At 52.6% G+C, this 22015-nt stretch overlaps 1 protein-coding gene across 1 annotated transcript in view; it reads right to left on the bottom strand.

The window, feature by feature from the left end:
- The window catches only part of KCND1 (potassium voltage-gated channel subfamily D member 1), a 793973-nt gene extending 786634 nt beyond the window's left edge, over positions 1 to 7339 (bottom strand). The window contains exon 1 of the mRNA XM_085630298.1: positions 7233 to 7339. The gene's annotated coding sequence lies outside the window, so the exon portion shown is untranslated. The remainder of the gene's footprint in view (positions 1 to 7232) is intronic.
- Positions 7340 to 22015: the final 14676 nt, after the last annotated feature.

Here is a 22015-nt window from a genome sequence, read left to right as displayed (position 1 = left end):
GGCGGCACAGCTCTGCAGACTGAGACATAACTTCACAGGCAGAGGAGCACATATACAGGGCAGGCAGCACAGCTCTGCAGACTGAGGCATCACTTCACAGGCAGAGGAGCACATATACAGGCCCAGGGCAGGCAGCACAGCTCTGCAGACTGAGACATAACTTCACAGGCAGAGGGGATCATGTACAGGCCCAGGGCAGGCAGCACAGCTCTGCAGACTGAGACATAACTTCACAGGCAGAGGGGCGCACATACTGGACCAGGGCAGGCAGCATAACTCTGCAGGCAGAGGCATCACTTCACAGGCAGAAGAGCACATATACAGGGCAGGCAGCACAGCTCTGCAGACTGAGGCATCACTTCACAGGCAGAGGGGATCATGTACTGGGCCAGGGCAGGCAGCATAACTCTGCAGACTGAGGCATCACTTCACAGGCAGAGGGGCGCACATACAGGACCAGGGCAGGCGGCACAGCTCTGCAGACTGAGACATAACTTCACTGGCAGAGGAGCACATATACAGGCCCAGGGCAGGCAGCATAACTCTGCAGACTGAGGCATCACTTCACAGGCAGAAGAGCACATATACAGGGCAGGCAGCACAGCTCTGCAGACTGAGGCATCACTTCACAGGCAGAGGAGCACATATACAGGCCCAGGGCAGGCGGCACAGCTCTGCAGACTGAGACATAACTTCACAGGCAGAGGGGCACATATACAGGCCCAGGGCAGGCGGCACAGCTCTGCAGACTGAGACATAACTTCACAGGCAGAGGAGCACATATACAGGCCCAGGGCAGGCGGCACAGCTCTGCAGACTGAGACATAACTTCACAGGCAGAGGGGCACATATACAGGCCCAGGGCAGGCAGCACAGCTCTGAGGACTGAGACATAACTTCACAGGCAGAAGAGCACATATACAGGCCCAGGGCAGGCCGCACAGCTCTGCAGACTGAGACATAACTTCACAGGCAGAGGAGCACATATACAGGGCAGGCAGCACAGCTCTGCAGACTGAGGCATCACTTCACAGGCAGAGGAGCACATATACAGGCCCAGGGCAGGCGGCACAGGTCTGAGGACTGAGACATAACTTCACAGGCAGAAGAGCACATATACAGGCCCAGGGCAGGCCGCACAGCTCTGCAGACTGAGACATAACTTCACAGGCAGAGGAGCACATATACAGGGCAGGCAGCACAGCTCTGCAGACTGAGACATAACTTCACAGGCAGAGGAGCACATATACAGGCCCAGGGCAGGCGGCACAGGTCTGCAGACTGAGACATAACTTCACAGGCAGAGGAGCACATATACAGGCCCAGGGCAGGCGGCACAGCTCTGCAGACTGAGACATAACTTCACAGGCAGAGGGGCGCATGTACAGGACCAGGGCAGGCGGCACAGCTCTGCAGACTGAGACATAACTTCACAGGCAGAGGAGCACATATACAGGCCCAGGGCAGGCGGCACAGCTCTGCAGACTGAGACATAACTTCACAGGCAGAGGGGCATATATACAGGCCCAGGGCAGGCGGCACAGCTCTGAGGACTGGGGCATCACTTTACAGGCAGAGGGGCGCATGTACAGGCCCAGGGCAGGCAGCACAGCTCTGAAGACTGAGGCATCACTTCACAGGCAGAGGGGATCATGTACTGGGCCAGGGCAGGCAGCATAACTCTGCAGACTGAGGCATAACTTCACAGGCAGAGGGGCGCATATACAGGCCCAGGGCAGGCGGCACAGCTCTGCAGACTGAGACATAACTTCACAGGCAGAGGAGCACATATACAGGCCCAGGGCAGGCGGCACAGCTCGGCAGACTGAGACATAACTTCACAGGCAGAGGAGCACATATACAGGCCCAGGGCAGGCGGCACAGCTCGGCAGACTGAGACATAACTTCACAGGCAGAGGGGCGCATATACAGGCCCAGGGCAGGCGGCACAGCTCTGCAGACTGAGACATAACTTCACAGGCAGAGGAGCACATATACAGGCCCAGGGCAGGCGGCACAGCTCTGCAGACTGAGACATAACTTCACAGGCAGAGGGGCGCATATACAGGCCCAGGGCAGGCAGCACAGCTCTGAGGACTGGGGCATTACTTCACAGGCAGAGGAGCACATATACAGGGCAGGCAGCACAGCTCTGCAGACTGAGGCATCACTTCACAGGCAGAGGAGCACATATACAGGCCCAGGGCAGGCCGCACAGCTCTGCAGACTGAGGCATAACTTCACAGGCAGAGGGGATCATGTACTGGGCCAGGGCAGGCAGCATAACTCTGCAGACTGAGGCATAACTTCACAGGCAGAGGAGCACATATACAGACCCAGGGCAGGCAGCACAGCTCTGCAGACTGAGACATAACTTCACAGGCAGAGGGGATCATGTACTAGGCCAGGGCAGGCAGCATAACTCTGCAGACTGAGGCATAACTTCACAGGCAGAGGAGCACATATACAGACCCAGGGCAGGCAGCCTAGCTCTGCAGACTGAGGCATAACTTCACAGGCAGAGGAGCACATATACAGGCCCAGGGCAGGCGGCACAGCTCTGCAGACTGAGGCATCACTTCACAGGCAGAGGAGCACATATACAGGCCCAGGGCAGGCCGCACAGCTCTGCAGACTGAGACATAACTTCACAGGCAGAGGAGCACATATACAGGCCCAGGGCAGGCGGCACAGCTCTGCAGACTGAGACATAACTTCACAGGCAGAGGAGCACATATACAGGCCCAGGGCAGGCCGCACAGCTCTGCAGACTGAGACATAACTTCACAGGCAGAGGGGATCATGTACTGGGCCAGGGCAGGCGGCACAGCTCTGCAGACTGAGACATAACTTCACAGGCAGAGGAGCACATATACAGGGCAGGCAGCACAGCTCTGCAGACTGAGGCATCACTTCACAGGCAGAGGGGATCATGTACTGGGCCAGGGCAGGCAGCATAACTCTGCAGACTGAGGCATAACTTCACAGGCAGAGGAGCGCATATACAGGCCCAGGGCAGGCAGCACAGCTCTGCAGACTGAGACATAACTTCACAGGCAGAGGGGATCATGTACTAGGCCAGGGCAGGCAGCATAACTCTGCAGACTGAGGCATAACTTCACAGGCAGAGGAGCACATATACAGGCCCAGGGCAGGCAGCATAACTCTGCAGGCAGAGGCATAACTTCACAGGCAGAGGAGCGCATATACATGCCCAGGGCAGGCGGCACAGCTCTGCAGACTGAGACATAACTTCACAGGCAGAGGGGCGCATATACAGGACCAGGGCAGGCAGCATAACTCTGCAGGCAGAGGCACCGTTTCCCAGAGAGGTCTGTACACCAACCCTGTGTAATCAGCAAAACTCTGAAGTCTGTGGCATAACCTCACAGGCAGGAAGGGACGCAGGCAGGACCCGCGCAGCAACAACAGCTCTACAAACTGAAAGAAGCATTTCACAAGCAGGAAGGTGGATACACTGGACGTGGGCTCAGCACAACTCGCATTCCCAGTGCTTGTAACTGGTGCTCATGTAAAGCGCTCCAATACCTTCGGGTCGATTTCGCGCTATATAAAAATGCAACAATAATAAAAAACTCTGTAGACTGAGTCAGATTTCACAGCGACGCGGAGCCTCGGCTCCCAGAGAAGGTAACTGCACTGGCTCTTAATTTACAAACTGCTGGGACAGTGGTAAAGGGAGAAAGAGAGGGGGCAAGAAAGAGTGAAACAGAGGGAGCGAGAGAACGCGAAGGAGAACAGGGTAAGGCCAAGATACACCAAGAGAGAGAATAAACGAGGAAGATAAAAGAGGAGACCATGGCAAGAGGGGGAGGGAAGGATAGAGGCCCGCAGATAGCTAGGAGGGAGTAAGAGAAGTGAAAGAGGGCAGAAGAAGACTGGGGACGAGAAAGGGTAAAAGAGAGGGCAAAGAGAAACAAAAAGAGAAAAGGGCGAGAATGTAGAGAAAGATAGATAGGAAATGAGAGAAAGAATGATAAAGATAGAAAGAGGAAGAGTGAAAAAAGAGCAAAATGAGGAAGTTAGAGGCAGAAAATGAAAGAAAGAGAAACAAGAGGGAAGTGACAGAGAAAGGGGAAGAGCACAAGAAAGAATGAGAAAGAACCAGAAACAGAGGAAGGTAGATAATGGGGAGAGAAGAAAACAGTGAGGAAGAAAGACAGTAATAGTGCAGGTGAAAATATAGAATGAGCGAGGAGAGGAAAAGACACTGGAAGGGAACGCAAAAGATAGGGAATGAGAGGTAAAGAAAGAAACAGAAGTGAAGAGGGGAACATGGAGGCGTGGTTAAAAAGAATAGGAAAAGACGAGAGAGGAGATGCCGTGAACAGGCAAAAGAAGGGACATAGGGAAAAAAGATCAAGTGAAAGCGAGAATGAGAGAAAATAAAACATCAATATAATTATATAGATAGAGAACGATAGCAAGCGAGAGGGAGAGAAGGAAAGAGAATCACAAAGAGAAAAGGTGGAAAACGAAGAGCAACAGATACAGAGTAAGATGGGCAAAAGAGAAAGTGAGGGACAAAGAAAGATAGAAAGGGTTAAAGAGATAAAAACGAAGAGCACAAGAGAGCAAGGGGATGATAAAGCGAAAGAAGGATAACAGAAGGAGAGGAAGAAAGGCAAACAGTAGATGGGATGAGAAGGGAGTGGAGGAGAGGAAATGCGCAGAGAACGGTCATGAAAGGGAAGTGGGAAACGGAAGGGATGGAGACATAAAAGGACAAGAAGGTGCATTGATGGAGAGCTGGGGAGAGACTGGAGAACTAGAAGCGTTACACTTGGAAAGCGTAGCGGGAACGAGCGCTGGGCAGAAACTCGAGGAGCTGTGGTGATGGGGCTCGTGCACATGCAGATGTGGAGGCGGAATAGACTGCACTGCACAGAGTGAGCTCCCTGTGATGACTGAACACACACATGCGCCAAAAAGAGAGAGTTACATGCATGCTTTTCGAAGCGGGGGCGCTGAGCGCTGGAGAAAGTGAGGTGTGGGCTGCGGGAGCAGACAGTGCTTTAAATGGGCCGGTGCTCTTCGGCACGGAGTACCTGCACTTCTTTATTTTGAGAGGGAGATAACCTGCACTTCTCAGTAGCAAGCAGGCACTCTGCTACAGTCTACCTACACTTCAGTGTTTTCACTTCCAGCACTGGTAACAGAGGCAGAGATGAGTCCTGTGGGCTGTGCCCTGTGTGTGATGGTAACAGATGCAGAGATGAGTGCTGTGGGCAGTGTGCTCTGTGCGTGATGGTAACAGAGGCAGAGATGAGTCCTGTGGGCTGTGCTCTGTGTGTGATGGTAACAGAGGCAGAGATGAGTGCTGTGGGCAGGGTGCACTGATAGTGATGGTACAAGAGGCAGAGATGAGTGCTGTGGGCAGTGGGCTCTGTGCGTGATGGTAACAGATGCAGAGATGAGTGCTGTGGGCAGTGTGCTCTGTGCGTGATAGAAACAGATGCAGAGATGAGTGCTGTAGACAGGGTGCTCTGATAGTGATGGTACAAGAGGCAGAGATGAGTCCTGTTGGCTGTGCTCTGTGCGTGATGGTAACAGATGCAGAGATGAGTGCTGTAGACAGGGTGCTCTGATAGTGATGGTACAAGAGGCAGAGATGAGTCCTGTGGGCTGTGCTCTGTGCGTGATGGTAACAGATGCAGAGATGAGTCCTGTGGGCTGTGCTCTGTGCGTGATGGTAACAGAGGCAGAGATGAGTGCTGTAGACGGTGTGCTCTGATAGTGATGGTAACAGATGCAGAGATGAGTGCTGTGGGCAGGGTGCTCTGATAGTGATGGTAACAGATGCAGAGATGAGTGCTGTGGGCTGTGCTCTGTGCGTGATGGTAACAGATGCAGAGATGAGTGCTGTAGACGGTGTGCTCTGATAGTGATGGTACAAGAGGCAGAGATGAGTCCTGTGGGCTGTGCTCTGTGTGTGATGGTACAAGACACAGAGATGAGTGTTGTAGGCAGTGGGCTCTGTGCGTGATGGGGAAACAGGCATGGATGAGTGCTGCAGACAGAGTGCTCTGTGCGTGAGGTACAAGAGACAGACAGTGAATTCTACATACGGGTAAGAGAGACCGCGACATGTGCAGACTGATTGAACTCCGTGCGTGATTGTGAAACAGGCAGCCACGCGCGTGCTGTGGTGAGGTCGGTCGGTGCCCAACAGCACACGAGGCAGGTGTGTGTTATGGCGAGAGCTTTGCGCGTGAAAAGAGACAACGGTGTGCTGTAGGAGGAGACCTCCCAGTAATATGGTAAAAGGGACCGAGGGAAGGGGGTCTGGAGTGGAAGCCCTGTCTCTGCGGTAAAAGAGAGACAGCGATGGACGTTTCGGAGAGAGCTCTGTGCGCGACTGTACACAAGAGACATGCGCGTGCTGTGGAGAGGGAGACCTGTGCGAGGTGGTAAAATGAGGTAGGCGGAGAAAAGTGCTGTGCAGAGACGCACTGTGGTAAAACAGAGACAGTAGGGTGCTGTGGGGAGGGGGCTGCGCCCGCATCAGTCACACACAAGGAGACAGACAGACGCACTCCAGAAAGGACGCTGTCTCTGCATCGCCACGGGCCACGCACGCTTCCAGTCCGCTCCTCTACAGCCCCTCTCCTCTGCCTTCTCAGCAGCCCTCCTCCGCATGGCCAGCTTCACTCCCCGCGTCTGTGCACCCTATGCCGCGCTCCCACGCACCCCTGGCCCGGTACTACACTCAGTTCCCTCTCCCCAGCTCGGCACCTGCGCCCTGCACCACTGCACCCCTGTCCCGCTCCCCTACACCCCTAGGTCCGTCCCTCCGCACTCCCAGCCCCGCTCCTCCAATGCCCCACCTCTCCACACCCCTAGCGCCACTCACCCCATCCCCTGTCCCGCTCATCCCGCACAGCCGCACTTCCCCGCACTGTGAAGCGCCACCTTTCGCTCCTAGCCCACTCCTCCACACGCTGCCAGCTCCCCCCCACACCCCTGACCCACCCCCCCTCGCCCCGCTTCTCCTCACCCCTACCCCTGACATGCACAGCCAGCCTCCCCCTCCACATCGCCTGAGCGCTCCCCCCACACTGTGTCAGCTCCCCCACACCTCTGCTCCACTCCCCGCGACCCGCTTCTCCGCACCCCTGCTCCTGTCATGCACAGCCATCCTCCCCTCCACACCACCGGAGCGCTCTCACCCCTGGAGAGCTCCCCCCACGCCCCCGCAGGCTCGCCCTTACCATCGCCCCGCATGCTCGGCTCCAGCTCTTCCCGAAGACGCACAGGTGCAGGGCCATCAACTTACGAAGAAACGAAGAAAACACAGAAAAATGAGCTGGTCAAATACATCAAGGGAACCAAAAAAGGGCTCCCTGGCCGCGGCTCGGCGCTCCTGTCCCCTCTGTTGCGGGAGCTCCTGCGGCCCGGCCGGTGCGATCCGGGCTGGATCCGCGCTCCTCTCCCGGATCCGCGCTCCTCTCCCGGTCCTGGATCCGCGCTCCTCTCCCGGTCCTGGCTCTTGGAGCAAACTGGGCTTTGCAGAGGAGGGTCCCCTCCCCCGCCTCCCCGTCTGCGCGAGGCGCACGCACCGCCACCACAGCCACCCCTATTGCAAGAGAGAAAATGCCTTTAAATATTTAAGATCTGGCAGAGGGCGGGGGAGCGGCGAGAGCTGAGATGCACATTCCGTCACACTGGAGGGCTCTTGCCTCCGTCTGCAAGAAGGCACGGCGGCGGGACCGGCAGCAGCATCGCGCAAGCGGCACCCAAAGCCAGCAGCAGAAGCGCCCGCGCGACCACCTGAAGCGTCGTCGCCACCTGCTGTATCAGCACGACCACCGGTAGCAGCACTTCCACCTGCTGCATCAGCGCAACCACCAGCAGCAGTACCCTCGCCTGCTGCATTACATCAACCACCACCAGCAGCACCCTCGCCTGCTGCATCACATCAACCACCACCGGAAGCACCCTCGCCTGCTGCATCACCACATGCACCACCAGCAGCACCCTCGCCTGCTGCATCACATCAACCACCACCAGCAGCACCCTCGCCAGCTGCATCAGCGCAACCACCACCAGCAGCACCCTCGCCTGCTGCTGCATCACAACAACCACCACCAGCAGCACCCTCGCCTGCTGCATCACAACAACCACCACCAGCAGCACCCTCGCCTGCTGCATCACATCAACCACCACCGGAAGCACACTCGCCTGCTGCATCACCACAAGCACCACCAGCAGAACTCTCGCCTGCTGCTTCACCACAACCACCAGCAGCAGCACCCTCGCCTGCTGCATCACATCAACCACCACCAGCAGCACCCTCGCCTGCTGCATCAGCGCAACCACCACCAGCAGCACCCTCGCTTGCTGCATCACATCAACCACCACCAGCAGCACCCTCGCCTGCTGCTGCATCACAACAACCACCACCAGCAGCACCCTCGCCTGCTGCATCACAACAACCACCACCAGCAGCACCCTCACCTGCTGCATCACAACAACCACCAGCAGCACCCTCGCCTGCTGCATCACAACAACCACCACCAGCAGCACCCTCACCTGCTGCATCACAACAACCACCAGCAGCACCCTCGCCTGCTGTATCAGCGCAACCACCACCAACACCCTCACCTGCTGCATCACATCAACCACCAGCAGCACCCTCACCTGCTGCATCACAACAACCACCACCAGCAGCACCCTCGCCTGCTGCATCACCACAACCACCACCAGCCTACCAGCAACACCCCAACCTGCTGCATCACAACAACCACCAGCAGCAGCACCCTCACCTGCTGCATCACAACAACCACCAGCAGCAGCACCCTCGCCTGCTGCATCACCACAAACACCACCAGCAGCACCCTCAGCTGCTGCATCCGCACAACCACCACCAGCAGCACCCTCACATGCTGCATCAGCACAACCACCATCAGCAGCCCCCTCACCTACTGCATCACCACAACCACCACCAGTAGCACCCTCACCTGCTACATCAGCACCCTCACCTACTGCATCACCACAACCACCATCAGCAACAAACTCATCTGCTGCATCAGCACGCCCACCTGCTGCATCACCACAACATAATAATAGTAATCCACATTTGTAAAGCGCAAACAATCACCCGTAAGGGTCTCTAGGCGCTGGGGGCCATCGGGAAGATTAAGCAAGCTATTGCCCAGAGTCACATGGTGCTGGGCTAATCTGCCGCCGGCGCCAGGGATCGAACCATGATCCCCAGATTCCGAGTCAGTCGCCCTGGCCGCGGCGCCACACCTCTCCACCAGAAGCACCCTCGCCTCCTGCATCACCATAAACACCACCAGCAGCACCCTTGCCTGCTGCATCTCCACCACCACCGCCAGCAGTAGCCCCACCTTCTGCACCACCGCTGCCACCACCAGCAGCACCTTCACCTGCTGCATCAGCACAACCACCATCAGAAGCACCCTCACCTAATACATCACCACTGCCACCACCAGCAGCACCTTCACCTGCTGCATCAGCACAACCACCATCAGAAGCACCCTCACCTAATACATCACCACTGCCACCACCAGCAGCACCCTCACTTGCTTTATCACCACAAACATCACCAGCAGCACCCCCACCTGCTGCATCACCACTATCACCAGCAGCAGCACCCCCACCTGCTGATTCACCACAACCACCACCAGCAGCACCCCCACCTGCTGCATCACCACTACCACCAGCAGCAGCACCCTCACCTGCTGATTCACCACTAACACCAGCAGCATCACCCTCGCCTGCTGCATCACCACTACCACCAGCAGCAGCACCCCCACCTGCTGATTCACCACAACCACCACCAGCAGCACCCCCACCTGCTGCATCACCACTACCACCAGCAGCAGCACCCTCACCTGCTGATTCACCACTAACACCAGCAGCATCACCCTCGCCTGCTGCATCACCACTAACACCAGCAGCTGCAGCCGCACCTGCTGTATCATTACCACCTGTAGCAGCACCAGCACCTGCTGCACCATTGTCACCTGGATCACCACTGCCTTCTGCCACATCATCATCATCACCACTGCAGCACCAGCCGCCTGCAGCACCATCGCCTGTCGCATCATCACCACCTGCAGCACCATCGCCAACTACAGCATCACCAGTTGCATCAGCAGTATCGCTGCCCTCCACAGCATCACAAGCACCTGCAGATTCATCACCACCTTCTGCACCGTCACAACCAGCACTCCTACCTGCTGCACCATTGCCACCTGCAGCCCCATCGCTTGCAGCATCAGCAGCCGCACCATCACCCACCACAGCATCGCAAGCACCTGCAGCTTCTTCACCACCATCTTCTGCATCCTCAAACCACCAATAGAAGCATCCCCACCTGCTGATGTAGCACCACCACCTGCATCCTCATTATCGTCGTCACCACCGGCAGCAGCATCACCGATGGCACCTTCTGTGGTATCAAAACCAGCAGCATCACTACTTGCAGCATTACCTCCTGCCTCAGAATCGCGTATCGGTATCCGATCCCACTTACTGCTCCTCTACTAGCAGCAGGGCTCTTCCTTCCTGAAGTACCTCCTGGCGCTTTATACATTCAATCATCAGTCAATAAACCACCTACAGCTTAATCACCACCTGGTCTCTTCACAACCAACAGCAGCATCACCAGTTGCACCATTATCGTCACTTTCACCATATTCAGCTCTATCAGCAGCGGTCCTTCCACCTAATGCAACATTAACAGCAGCACTACTACCTGTAGCGACACCATCGGCTGCACCATGAGAAACACCTGCAGCTTTATCACCGCCACCACCACCTGCACTCTCATTACCACCTGCAGCAACACCACCATCCGCAGCCCATCACCAGTGGCACCACCACCTGCTGCATCGTCACCAGCAGGACCACTACATGTCATAGTATCATGTACAACCCTGGGCGTAGTTTGCCTAGTAGCGCTACGCGTAGCTACGCAAAGTGCACTTCACACTGCGCAAGCTATGCGTACTGCGCAGTGCACTATGCAAAATGCTGTTCGCACTGATTGCACAGTGCCGGAGGCATGTCCGCACTGTGCAATCATTGCAAACTGCATCTTGCGCAGCGCAAGCGGTCGTTTTCTGCCGCTCGAATAGATTTGTACTCGAGCGGCAGCTTTCTCAACCCGGACTGGTAGTTTCTCATCGCGAGCGGTCGCGAGCATGCGCGACCACTCACAATGAGAAACCTGACGTCCCCGCGTTAAGAATCTCGCCGGGAGGTTTATTTTCCATGCTCACGATCGGCAACTTGATGTTGCTGATCGCGAACGAGGAAAAAGTCTCGCCGGGATGTTATTTTGCCTGCTCGCGGTTGCCAACTTGACGTTGAGGACCGCGAGCAAGCAAAAAATGCCTGTTACGCTACGTGTTTTTGCACTGTGCTACATGCAATTCGTGTAGCTTGTAGTTGCGCAAACTACCCAATCTAAGCGAGCATAGCGTAGTCCTACGCCCAGGGTTAATCACACACCAGCAGCTTCATCATCACTTCCTGCTGCATCATCACAACCATCAGCAGCAGCACCGCCATCAGCATCTCCACCGGCAGCACCATCACCAGCGGCCCCAGCAACTGTTGCATCATCAGCAGCAGGATCACTGTCAGCAGTATCACCACTTGCCACAACATTCTAAGCACCTACTTCTTGATCACCACAATCTGCTGCATCATCACAACCACCAGAAACACCACCACCTGCTGCAACAGCAAAGCCATCTGCTGCATCATCCTCTTCATCACCAGCTGCAGCACCATTCCCAGGGGTAACATCAACTGCTGCATCATCACCAGCAGCATCACTACCTGCAGCATCAACACCCGCTGCAATGATATAAACATGTGCAGCTTCATCTCCACACCCTGATGCATCATCACAACCAACAGCAGCATCAACACTGCTGCAGCATCACCACCGCCTGCTGCAGCATCATCACCAGCTGCAGCACCATCACCAGAGGTAACATCAACTGCTGCATCATCACCAGCAGCATCACTACCTGCAGCATCAACACCCGCTACAATAATATAAACATGTGCAGCTTCATCTCCACACCCTGATGCATCATCACAACCAACAGCAGCATCAACACTGCTGCAGCATCACCACCGTCTGCTGCAGCATCATCACCAGCTGCAGCACCATCACCAGAGGTAACATCAACTGCTGCATCATCACCAGCAGCATCACTACCTGCAGCATCAACACCCGCTACAATAATATAAACATGTGCAGCTTCATCTCCACACCCTGATGCATCATCACAACCAACAGCAGCATCACCACTGCTGCAGCATCACCACCGTCTGCTGCAGCATCATCACCAGCTGCTGCAGCATCATCGTCATCTGCAGCACCATCACCACCTGCAGAACTAGAACCAGCAACAGCACTACCTGCAGCATCACTGCCTGTGGCAGCAGCACAAGCACCTGCAGCATAATCACCAACTGCAAAGCAGCACTATTGCCACAACTGGCAGCACAATCACCACTGGCATCATCACCAAATGTAGCAACATTACAATCACCAACAGCAACATCACCAGGTACATCACCACCTGAAGCATCACCACCTTCGGCAGTATTGCAAAAACCTGCAGCTTCATCACTATCACCTGAGGCACCATCACCTATGACAGCATCATCCCCACCTACTGCATGTCCATGAGCAGCATAATCACCGCCGGCAGCAACACCACCTGTAGCATCGTTACAAGCGCCTGCAGCAACATCACGAGCAGCATGATTACCTGAAGGACCACCACCTACTGCAGCATCACAAATACCTGTAACATCATCAGCACCATCTGCAGAATCACCACCACCTGCAGGATGCCCATAAGCAGCACTAAAACCACCACTAGCAGTATAAGCACAACTGGGAGCATTTATAATTACTAGGATTTATAGGGCGCAATCAAATCATCCCCAAGGGGATCTCTCGGCGCCTTGGTAGCAGACAAAGCAGAGCGAAGATTGCTGGTTTAATGACAGAACAACCAGGTTTGAAGAAGTTTCTTAAACTGTCTGAGATTGGAACAGGCACGTATGTTATCTGGCAGTCTCTTCCAGTGGAAGGGGGAGAGATATGAGAAGGAGCGGCTGCCCATTCTAACTCTCCTGATTCTCAGGGAGCAGAGCAGCTGTCGGTCGCTCGATCTCAGTTGGCGGGTGGGCGTATATGGTTTTAGCTTCTTCATTATGTAAGCTGGACCATTCCCTTGGAGTGATTTAAACACCAGCCACAAATGCTTGAATTCTGCTCTTTTCCTAACAGGCAGCCAGTGCAGCTGTCGTAGAAGGGGTGCCGACGGAGTTTGGACAGGCTGATTGAGGGCTAGATGCGCCGCTGTATTCTGAACAACCTGCAACCTGGAAAGTAAATCTTCCCTAATCCCTACCAGTAGAGACTTTCCGTAATCTAGTCTGCTAACTAGAAGTGCCTGTATAAGGGCTTTTCTGGCCAAAAGGGGATCCAAGGAAATATTTTTCTCTGCATTCACATCAGGCCAAAGCAGGTGCCCGAGATGGTTTTCACATGCTCCTCCATGGAAAGTCTATCATCAATTATAACACCCAGATTCCTCGCCCACTTTTTAGGTGTGGGAGGTTCACCGAGCTTTGAAGGCCACCAATCTGAGGCCCAACGCTCTTCTGCTTTTCCAAACAGCAGGATCTCCGTTTTATTGGATTTGAGCTGTAGATAATTCACAGTCATCCATGTGGCTATTTTTAGCATGCAAATTTAAAACTTTTCTCTGGCCGACGTGGGATTCCGTCTCAATAGTAACTACCACTTGGGTGTCGTCCGCGTACGAGATGGTATCGATCCAACAGGATCTAATCATTGTGGCCAGAGAAGACACATAGATGTTGAATATGGTGGGGCTTAAAATGGAGCCCTGGGGTACCCCCTTGTCAGCAACCATGGTCTGTGATGTAAACGTGTCCAATTGGACACATTGTGTTCCATCGGCCAGGAAGCTTTCAAGCCATTTTAGAGCCATTCCTCTGATACCATTCTATCGTAGCTTATCCCAAAGGATTCTATGAGAGATGGTGTCAAAAGCTGCTGACAAGTCAAGGAGAACTAGCATCGTGGGTGTCCCTTTGTCCAACGCCAGCCTGATCGTGTCTGTTACTTCTGTCTGCGGATTCGGTGCTATAAAATGCACGGAAGCCTGACTGAGAAGGATCAAGTAGGTTGTTTTGTTCAAGGTAGCCCGTGAGTTGTTTATTAATCAAGGCCTCTATGACTTTAGAAAAAAATGGGAGAAGAGAGATAGGTCTCTAATTTTGAAGATCCGAAGGATCGCCTAGGGTGTTTTTTTTAGTAAAGGTTTTATTTGTGCCATTTTCCAATTATGAGGGAAGGTGGCCGTGGCTAATGAAATGTTGCAGACTTCCGTAATTGGGTCTGCGAGGACCAGTGTGAGGGATGGGATGATGAAGGGAGGGGCCAGATCTAAGGGGGACCCCGATTTAGTGTGCGCTAGTAAGGGCAGTACTTGCTCAAGAGTAATGTCTGTGAAGGACTCCAGGCGGGGAGAGGTGGGGCCCTCAAGTGACATGTGGTTCCACCCTAAAGTCCTCTTCTGTGCCGAAGGAACTAAAGATTTTATCGATCTTTTGCTTAAAATGATTTGCTAGATCGTCGCATAGCTTTTGAGTCGACGGGAGGGAAGGATTATTTGCTCTCGGGTTAGTGAACTCCTTAAGGATCTGAAATAGCTCTTTGGAAGAGCTCTCGGCTTCGATGATTCTGGTGCCTAGATACGCTCTTCTGGCTATATTGCAGTTGTTTAGAAATGCCCTGTGTGCTATTTTATATGCTAATTTGTCCCCCTCCTGTTTTGATTTTCTCTCCCTGTTTCTACATGCAGCTTTTTCTTTCTTGAGGCTATCAGTGTACCATGGTGCTGGAGCTGCCCTTTCCCAGATCTTGCCTACCATAGGCAATGATATCAAGGGCCTGAGTTACCGAGGCCTCCAACGTTTCCAATGCCGTATCACTGTTCATACAATTACCAAATAGTGGGGCAGTGAAAGCCGAGCTAAATGACGTTAGTGTCAACTTTCTCCAGGATCTCCGAGGACCCCTACGATATTGCGGCTGGTTTGTTAGCTTAAGAATTTCCGATGAGAATCTTAAAGCCAGATGATCTGTCCAGCTTAAAGCCAAAGGGGGTTCTACTACTAGATCTTGGATATATGTAAAGATGGTGTCCAACGTATGTCCCGCTGTGTGCGTGGGGCTAAATACTTTGGAAGAGAGGCCTAGAGACTCCATGGCTGCTATTAAGCATGCAGAGTCTGACTTGGAGATGGTGTCTAGATGATGGTTAAAATCTCCTGCTAGTAGGAAATTGTCTGATTGCATGGTATAGGGCGCAAGGGTTTCCAAGAGTGAAGTACAGAATGATTTCTTGTTTTCACCAGGAGAATGGTAAACTACAGCTCCCAGCCACCAGCTCTTGCTGAATCATGCAAAGCCAAATGATATCATATGCTGATGACACTCAGCTTCTTTTCACCCGGGATAAAGGGGCAGAATTCGAGGGTGAAATCATCAAACCTGTCTATCTAAAGTGTTTAACTGCTTGGCCATCAACCAACTAAAATGTAACCCAGACAAATACGAGATTGTTTTCTTTGGCACAACTCCTACAGAAGTATGGAGATTGTGGTGGCCCCAGGATGTCCCCCGGCCACTCTTCAGAGCACGGTAAAAGATTTGCTGATTAAAATTGACAGTGCGCTGTCCCTTCAAACCCAAATTTAAGCTCTGGTGGGCACCTGTTTTGGGTTACTAGCACTCTGACAAAAGTCTTGCCATTCCTCTGATGATTATAGGAAAACAGTGGTTCAGGCCTTGATCACTTCCAGACTTGATTCTGGGCCTGCCAGAATATCTCTGGAACCGGTTACAAATTGTTCAAAATGCAGCGACCAGATTGATTCTGTGGGGACCCGTCTGTCCCCACATCTTTATGCACTTCACTGGCTTCCCGTGAAAATGAGGATTCAATTTAAAACACTGGCCCTAGCGCATAAAGCACTGCATGGAAAGGGCGCAGTATACCTTAGGAGGAGGCTTTCTATTTATGCCCTCCCCAGGACATAACGATCGACTTATGGTCATCTAGTCACCATCCCAAAAATCCACCGGACTAGAATCGGTGGAAGATCATTCTCGTATTTTGGTGCTGAAGCCTGGAATCAGCTCCCGCTGGAACTTTGGGCCACCCCTGAACTCTCAATTTTCAGGAAGAAATAAAAAACTTGGCTATTCAGAAAATGAGGTCATTCTGTCCAGTATCCTGTGTTGCAGAGAAACTGCTACTAGCGCCAAGACACTCCTTAGAGTAGGCGTGCGCTCTATAAATGCCGTTTCATTCAGTCCTTTCCACCTGCAGCAACATCACCTGCAGCATCACCATGGCCAACAGAATCATCACCACCAGCAATATCACAAGAAGCAGCATCAAAGGCTGCATCAACATCAGATACATCATCGGCGGCGTGATTATCACAACCAGATTCAGCATATTCACCACTAGCAGTGACTCCTGCAACATCATCATCCCCATCTGCCCCAGCTCCACACACTGCATCATCACTAGCATAATTAAAAGAGGCATCTTCACCACCTGCGGCATAATCACCACTAGCAGTGACTCCTGCAACATCATCATCAGCATCTGCCCCAGCCGCACATACTGCATCATCATCACTAGCATCATTAAAGGAGGCATCTTCACCACCTGCGGCATAATCAGCACTAGCAGTGACTCCTGCAACATCATCATCAGCATCTGCCCCAGCCGCACATACTGCATCATCATCAGTAGCATCATTAAAGGAGGCATCTTCACCACCTGCGGCATAATCAGCACTAGCAGTGACTCCTGCAACATCATCATCAGCATCTGCCCCAGCCGCACATACTGCATCATCATCAGTAGCATCATTAAAAGGGGCATCTTCCCCCCCTGTGGCATAATCAGCACTAGCAGTGACTCCTGCAACATCATCATCAGCATCTGCCCCAGCCGCACATACTGCATCATCATCACTAGCATCATTAAAAGGGGCATCTTCCCCCCCTGTGGCATAATCAGCACTAGCAGTGACTCCTGCAACATCATCATCAGCATCTGCCCCAGCTCCACACATTGCATCATCACTAGCATCATTAAAAGAGGCATCTTCACCACCTGCGGCATAATCAGCACTAGCAGTGACTCCTGCAACATCATCATCAGCATCTGCCCCAGCCCCACATACTGCATCATCATCACTAGCATCATTAAAACAGGCATCTTCACCACCTGCGGCATAATCAGCACTAGCAGTGACTCCTGCAACATCATCATCCCCATCTGCCCCAGCTCCACACACTGCATCATCACTAGCATAATTAAAAGAGGCATCTTCACCACCTGCGGCATAATCACCACTAGCAGTGACTCCTGCAACATCATCATCAGCATCTGCCCCAGCCGCACATACTGCATCATCATCAGTAGCATCATTAAAAGGGGTATCTTCCCCCCCTGTGGCATAATCAGCACTAGCAGTGACTCCTGCAACATCATCATCAGCATCTGCCCCAGCCGCACATACTGCATCATCATCACTAGCATCATTAAAAGGGGCATCTTCCCCCCCTGTGGCATAATCAGCACTAGCAGTGACTCCTGCAACATCATCATCAGCATCTGTCCCAGCTCCACACACTGCATCATCACTAGCATCATTAAAAGAGGCATCTTCACCACCTGCGGCATAATCAGCACTAGCAGTGACTCCTGCAACATCATCATCAGCATCTGCCCCAGCCGCACATACTGCATCATCAGCACTGGCATCATTAAAAGAGGCATCTTTACCACCTGCGGCATAATCAGCACTAGCAGTGACTCCTGCAACATCATCATCAGCATCTGCCCCAGCCGCACATACTGCATCATCAGCACTGGCATCATTAAAAGAGGCATCTTTACCACCTGCGGCATAATCAGCACTAGCAGTGACTCCTGCAACATCATCATCAGCATCTGCCCCAGCCGCACACACTGCATTATCATCACTAGCATCATTAAAAGAGGCATCTTTACCACCTGCGGCATAATCAGCACTAGCAGTGACTCCTGCAACATCATCACCAGCATCTGCCCCAGCTCCACACACTGCATCATCATCACTAGCATCAATAAAAGAGGCATCTTTACCACCTGCGGCATAATCAGCACTAGCAGTGACTCCTGCAACATCATCACCAGCATCTGCCCCAGCCGCACATACTGCATCATCAGCACTGGCATCATTAAAAGAGGCATCTTTACCACCTGCGGCATAATCAGCACTAGCAGTGACTCCTGCAACATCATCATCAGCATCTGCCCCAGCCGCACATACTGCATCATCAGCACTGGCATCATTAAAAGAGGCATCTTTACCACCTGCGGCATAATCAGCACTAGCAGTGACTCCTGCAACATCATCATCAGCATCTGCCCCAGCCGCACACACTGCATTATCATCACTAGCATCATTAAAAGAGGCATCTTTACCACCTGCGGCATAATCAGCACTAGCAGTGACTCCTGCAACATCATCACCAGCATCTGCCCCAGCTCCACACACTGCATCATCATCAGTAGCATCATTAAAGGAGGCATCTTCACCACCTGCGGCATAATCAGCACTAGCAGTGACTCCTGCAACATCATCATCAGCATCTGCCCCAGCCGCACATACTGCATCATCAGCACTGGCATCATTAAAAGAGGCATCTTTACCACCTGCGGCATAATCAGCACTAGCAGTGACTCCTGCAACATCATCATCAGCATCTGCCCCAGCCGCACATACTGCATCATCAGCACTGGCATCATTAAAAGAGGCATCTTTACCACCTGCGGCATAATCAGCACTAGCAGTGACTCCTGCAACATCATCATCAGCATCTGCCCCAGCCGCACACACTGCATTATCATCACTAGCATCATTAAAAGAGGCATCTTTACCACCTGCGGCATAATCAGCACTAGCAGTGACTCCTGCAACATCATCATCAGCATCTGCCCCAGCTGCACATACTGCATCATCAACAGTAGCATCAATAAAAGAGGCATCTTCAGCACCTGCAGCATAATCAGCACTAGCAGGATCACCACCAGCAGCAACAGCTTCTCCACCACCACCAACATCATCACCAGGAGCGTCACCACAGTCACCAGCTTAATTATTGCCCGAGGCACCATAGTCACCAGAAGCGTTACCATCAGCAACATATTAACCACCAGAAGCAGCATTGCCACCAGTGATGTCATTATCAGTGGCCTCACCACCAAGTACATCATCACTACTAGCATCATCATCATCACCAGCAGCACTAGTACCAGTGGAGGCATTAACATCAGCTACATCACCAGCAGCATTAGCATTGCAACCATCTGCAGTATCATCACCACCTGCATCATTATCATCGTCTGCATCAAGATCACCTACAGCATCATCATCATCATAGTATTATCACAGCCACATATAGCGCGATAACTATCACCTGCGGAAACATCTCCACCTGCAGTATCATCCGCAGCAGCATCACCACCTGCAGAAGCATCAACAGCAGCATCACCACCTGGGTCATCATCACTACAAGCAAAACTATCACAAAAAATGCAACAGCAGCATACCTGCAGCATCATCACCTGCAGAACCAGCATGAAACAATGTTTAGGAACCTCACCACCTTCCACAGCAATGCCACCACCAACAGCTACAACAGCAGCAGTATCTCTGCCACCTGTAGCAATTTCACCAGCAGCATAACAAAAATCAACGGCATCACTATTACCACCAGCAGCACAAGCATTACCACCAGCTACAGCACCACCATAAGAAGCAGCATCCGCGACATCATCACCAGTAGTATCAGCAATTGTAGCATCATCACCACCAGCAGCATAATTACCTGCACCAGCATCAGCATCAGCAGCATGAGCACCAGTAGCAGAGTCAACAGCAGCTACATCACCAGCAGCATACTCATAACAGCCGCCTGCAGCATCACATCACAAGCAGTGTAATCATCAACAGCAGCGTCAGCACCACTGCCAGCATCAATATTAGCTACATCGCCTGGAGCATACTCCTCACAGCTACCTGCAACATCATATCACAGGCAGTGTCATCATCAACAGCCGTATCGGCCCCACTGCCAGCATCAACATTAGCTACATCGCCTGGACCATACTCTTCAAAGCTATCTGCAACATCATATCACCAGCAGCGTCGTGATCACCTGCAGCATCATATCACCAGTAGCGTCATATCACCAGTAGCATCATGATCACCTGCAGCATCATATCACCAGTAGCATCATGATCACCTGCAGCATCATATCACAGGCAGTGTCATCATCAACAGCAGCATCAGCCCCACTGCCAGCATCAACATTAGCTACATCGCCTGGACCATACTCTTCAAAGCTATCTGCAACATCATATCACCAGTAGCATCAGGATCACCCGCAGCATCATATCACAGGTAGCGTCGTGATCACCTGCAGCATCATATCACCAGTAGCGTCGTGATCACCTGCATCATATCACCAGTAGCGTCGTGATCACCTGCATCATATCACCAGTAGCGTCGTGATCACCTGCAGCATCATATCACCAGTAGCGTCGTGATCACCTGCAGCATCATATCACCAGTAGCGTCGTGATCACCTGCATCATATCACCAGTAGCGTCGTGATCACCTGCAGCATCATATCACAGGCAGCGTCATCATCAGCAGCAGCATCAGCACCACTGCCAGCATCAACATTAGCTACATCGCCTGGAGCATACTCCTCACAGCTACCTGCAACATCATATCACCAGTAGCGTCGTGATCACCTGCAACATCATATCACCAGTAGCGTCGTGATCACCTGCAGCATCCCCACCTGAATCATCATCACCACAAGTAGCATCGTTACAATAACATATTAATCATTACCAAAAGCAGGACCACCTGTGGAATCCTCCCCACCAGTAGCAGCCTTTCACAGAAGCAGCACCAACAGCATGGCCACCATTAGCAGCATCATTACCACCAGCAACATTATCACAACCACCTACAGCGTCATCACCACCTCCAGCTGCATCGCCTCTACCACCATTTGTGTCTAAAACAGTAGCTCCACTCACAGGAGACGGCAAATGCTGACAACATTACAGAGGGAAGCTATCACTCAAGCTCAAAGTTTCACAGAACCTCAGGGCTCCATAAATTCATGTCCCCTCCAGGCTGCAAAAAAGACAGAATATGTTTTCATGCAGGCACAGCATTTCACTGCACCAAATACATTCCTGGTTAATCCAAAGTGCAGACGTTACCATGCAAGAATCAATGCTTCCTTTTACAAGAGACCATAGAGGCTGCCCAATGCACCAGACAACCGAGGCTGCCCAATGCACTGGGTGAATCAAAGCTTTCTATTGCAAGTGACCATAGAGGCTGCCCAATGCACCAGACACTGAGTTTGCCCGATGCACTGTGTGAATCAAGGCGTCCTATTACAAGAGAGCATAGAGGCTGCCCAATGCACCAGACAACTCAGGCTGCCCGATGCACTGTGTGAATCAAGGCTTCCTATTGCAAGAGACCATAGAGGCTGCCCAATGCACCAGACAACCGAGGCTGCCCAATGCACTGGGTGAATCAAAGCTTTCTATTGCAAGTGACCATAGAGGCTGCCCAATGCACCAGACACTGAGTTTGCCCGATGCACTGTGTGAATCAAGGCGTCCTATTACAAGAGAGCATAGAGGCTGCCCAATGCACCAGACAACCGAGGCTGCCCAATGCATGTGAATCAAAGCTTCCTATTACAAGAGACCATAGAGGCTGCCCAATGCACCAGACAACCGAGGCTGCCCAATGCACTGTGTGAATCAAGGCGTCCTATTACAAGAGAGCA

The sequence above is a fragment of the Triturus cristatus genome, chromosome 10, assembly GCF_964204655.1.
Source record: "Triturus cristatus chromosome 10, aTriCri1.1, whole genome shotgun sequence".
Taxonomy (NCBI): domain Eukaryota; kingdom Metazoa; phylum Chordata; class Amphibia; order Caudata; family Salamandridae; genus Triturus; species Triturus cristatus.
This window is presented reverse-complemented; position numbering and strand designations above follow the sequence as displayed.